Here is a 4,423-nt window from a genome sequence, read left to right on the forward strand (position 1 = left end):
CTCCTTAAGTAAATATTTAATTTTATTTAAAACATAATTATTTTAATTTTTATGAAAAAGGGGGGTAGACTAATAAAATGTACGTACTCTAAGGGGGGGGGAGTAAGACCTTATGTACGGTAATGTACGAAGGGGGGGGGAGGGGTTTAAAATTTCTCCATTTTTGTGTACGTACTTTTTGAACGGCCCCTTATATACTAGTCTATTGGAATTGTAGTGGTACTCCCCCACCAGAATTATATCTGTAATAGAATTCGAATAATGGATACCACTAGTTGATTCATTGCTGTTTTGTGAGAAGCCGGGAGAGCAGTATTAAAATCACCGTACTTTTCAGTGATGATCGTGTGAGCTAGATTAAGTTCAATGTCGTGGTCGCTCCTGTGTTGCCTTTAGCAGTCGAGTGTATACGTTATACGTTGTGTGTGATCGAAACCGAGTAGCAACACAGCGAGGAGGTGGATATTGTCGCAGTTACAAGTAGCAAGTCAACTGTTCAATGTGGACCATCCATCGAAGTAGGCGTGCTCAGATCGAAGTGAGCGTTATTCTCAAGATGGCAGTGTTCATATCAAAGTGGGAGTTTCAGTCAAGGTAGGCATGTTCACATCACGTCCGGAGGTCACCAATGTGGGAGTGTATTTATCGACCATGTCAACCATCATCTATGAAAAGGTACCCCGACATAGAATCTAGTTAACATGTCTTATATACTACTGAATTGGAATTGTAGTGGTAGACACACTATAACCTTATGGGGAGACCATTAAAACCTTTCCCGGCGAACGATGAAACATCTGCAACAAATGCGGAACAGGTCAAATAAGGAAATACGAAAAAATATCAAAACAAAAAAATTAACAAAACAAATATGTCTAAAATGTATTCAAAATATTTGTGTAGGGCTCTTATTCAGAAAGTTCTTTTCGACGACACAACCGCATGTTGCAGTCAGAGTGTACTAAAGACGATGCTATCAATGATTTACTTTTAGAGTTGTTAAATTAGAAAGAAAAAAAAAAGCATCCTAAACAAACCTCGAAAGCTAATTAATTTTTTTAATATAAAAGTAAATGTTAACTTAAACAAAGAACATAATTGTTTAATTATTTAAAATAGCTTTATCATTCATAACAAGGTAAATTTATTTTTACACATAATTATATCAGTTGGGATCATTTTTATGGCAGCTAAATTTTATTTATAAATTATATTCTTTTCATGCCGCCAACAGAAGTGTCATTTCCGCACCAAGAAAATGACACTGACTGAAATGGAGGATGTTTTCTCGTGAAATCACCCATTTTGATGAATGATGACATGTTATTTATCTACACACACTGTTGTCAGTCAGTAACAGTTATTCATCACTCTTTGATCAACTAGTTAGCATTCATTCTGCGTTATACTTTTCCGAATCTTTTGATAGTAACAAGGCACATTCCTATTTAATTTTATTTTCGTAACTAATGATTGTAAAATATTGAATATTTTTAGATTTAAATAAATAAAAAATTATTCTCAGACTCTAAAAATTGTACAGTCCCTTTCCAAATTATTCGACGCACTCTAGGATTCTATGTAAAATCTTAATTATCAGGTGATACTATACAGCTTTATTGTTTTTGACGCGGCTGAAACCGGTTTGCACTTGTTTACCTTCGTGTATCAATTAGTTAACATTGTAATGCGATACGTTAAAAATAAATACAAATAGGAAGTATATAAAAAATCTCCGGAATACGAACCCATTATATGTACGTTTATATATAAAAGTATTGTATACAAACTCGTGGAAAACATGTAGGTGATTATTAAAAAACTACAGCTCGTCTTATAATTTGGTCTAATTATTATAATTTACTAATATAGTAACTGATATAATAAATATTCTATATTGATATAATATATCGTCTAATTTATCTTATCGTCAAATTTATATTATATATTGTCGATTTTAACCAATACACGAACGTAAACAAGTGCAAACCGGTTTCAGTCACGGAAAAACAAGAGAATGTTATAGTGCGTCTAATAATTTGGCCAGGGACTGTATATTATTTAAAAAAATAAAACTTTTTTATCTGTATTCCCCCCTGTCACAAATCAAGCTACATTAAAGAAACAGTTCTTTTTTATAAAAACATATTTATATGACAACGTGCAAAATTAAATTAAAATACCCGTAACAGGTTAATAATAACCTTGCAAAATAAATTAAAATTACCCGTAACGGTTTAGTATGAACCTTAAATTCAAAACAAAAACTATTCTCACCAAAAATCGACAACTCTCTCATGTTCCATAAAAATGGCTCGTTCTTTTATTTTTAATCCATCTCGTTACATGTTTTTTTATTCATGCTTTTGTTAGCCAGATATATTTTTAGACTTTATATCCCTGATATTTCTTTACTTAATAATATGGCATTACTATAATTTAATATCTTTCAACAAGTTAGTTTTTATTCTGCGTCATATATTCTCTGATAATGAAATATTCATTCTATGAATGACACAATCATCTTTTTGTGTTTTGAAACAAAAGGTGAGATCTTTATCAGAAGCGTTGATGGGATTCTACATTCGTGATAGGAATCGGAAGGAAATATTATTTATACTTTGGCCATTTTTTTTCTCCTTTAACTGGAAATCGCCATCTCTCTGCCCATTGTATAGAAAAGAAATGTTTTTGGTCATTCTTTTTTCGCTGCCCACTCAAGATAAAAAAAAAATGTCAAAGCATTTTATAAACTACTGAAAAAATGCTGCTATTGAATAACTTAACGCTCAAAGTGTTGTCATTTTCTAATTCTTTAAAAAGTAATTTAAAAAATTACTACTTTATTTTAGTAGACATTTCCGAAACAGATTTTTTTTAAACTTTTTTTGTTACGATTTTCTTAATTTTTTTCGTATATCTATCTATTTTACTGTTCATTTTTGTATCTTTTTTGTCTTTTTATTGTGTTTCATACATAATATATATATTGTATATATATATACCCAGTAGACACATACAGTGTATAAAACCATAATTTCTTACGTTTAATACTATTAAAAACTTTTCAAAATATTGTTTAAATATGGCTTTTCTAAATATTCTTACAGTTTATATAAAATATTATTTCACTATATTTTTTAAAAAAATTTATAGACAAAATACTGCTCAGTCATATTTATAGTTTTCATATTAATGAATGCAAAATTTCATAGCTAGACAATCCCTCATTAAGAAACATTCTCCTTAACTAAATAAGTTTTCATCTTTTATTTTAATTAACTGTCAAACAATGGGTGGATAATTGCCTTATAAAATAATTACCAGCAATCTTATTTACTGTAGAAAGCCTCTGATCTGAACCAATTATTTTGTTTATTATTGAGATCCGGGGATCTATTTTTAATATTCAAATTAATGCAATTATTCAAAACGAATAATTCTCTAGAGGTTTAAAATATATATATAGTAGGGATAGTATGTCTAAAATTTTAAACGCAGAGAAAACATGGAAAAAATATATAATAAAGATTTATTGAAAAGATAAGAAGAAAAATAATATTTTTTTTTTGAAATAATGATTTTAAAAATAATAATTTTTAAAAAAAATTAAAAAAGCCGAGCACAAAATAATCAAAAGATATAATGGCGTCTTCAACTCACTCGATTATATCCGCAAAAAAGAGTGCTTCCTAATATTGTATTCATATAGCCAAAGCAAAATATATCAATACGATTGTATCAACACTATGTATCGACTACGAGTACTAGGGAAATTCGTTTTTCACACTCTATGGAATGGGATAAGTACCGAAGAAAACTGTTGATTTTGGAAATTTTTGATAACCAGGAGAGTTGGCTTCGAGTAATAGAATTATGCCAAATGATTATATCAGCAGATCTCTTTTAAATTTCATCCAATGATGATCATTTCCGATTTATTAATTAGTGTTATTATTAAAAAAAAAAGAAACGAGTATTCTGCTAGAAACAATAATAATAAACTGAAAAATTTGGCTAAGACAATATAATATTTGTTTTCAGCATGGATTTGCTTTAAAAAGAATTTAATTGTTTACTAGGGTAGTGTGTCTGTCTGAAACACAAACTAATGCGAACTAGAAGCAAAAAAAATTGCATGTTGAAGCTGTTTAAGAGTTATTTTTTTCGAGTCTTTTTTAATTATTGATTAACAAAAGAACATATATTTCTCCTTATTGTATGGAAGCTAATGTTTCAAGTTTTTCATTTTCGACAATTTTTTCTTCCGGGCCGGGATAGCCTGGTTGGTAGGGCGCTGGGCCCATATCCAAGAGGTCGTGGGTTCGATCCTCGCCGGCCGATGACTCCCCGTGTAGTAAATGGTGACTGATGCACGTTAAATCTGTCGAGTCTCAAAGTCCTCCATGTTCCCACAACAAAT

The 4,423-nt window shown here is 30.3% G+C and overlaps 1 protein-coding gene across 1 annotated transcript in view; it reads left to right on the forward strand.

Moving 5' to 3' along the window:
• Positions 1-4,423, forward strand: part of LOC107455185 (uncharacterized) — a 64,654-nt gene that overhangs the window by 39,619 nt on the left and 20,612 nt on the right. The window lies entirely within an intron of this gene.

This window comes from Parasteatoda tepidariorum, chromosome 7 (genome assembly GCF_043381705.1).
Source record: "Parasteatoda tepidariorum isolate YZ-2023 chromosome 7, CAS_Ptep_4.0, whole genome shotgun sequence".
Taxonomy (NCBI): domain Eukaryota; kingdom Metazoa; phylum Arthropoda; class Arachnida; order Araneae; family Theridiidae; genus Parasteatoda; species Parasteatoda tepidariorum.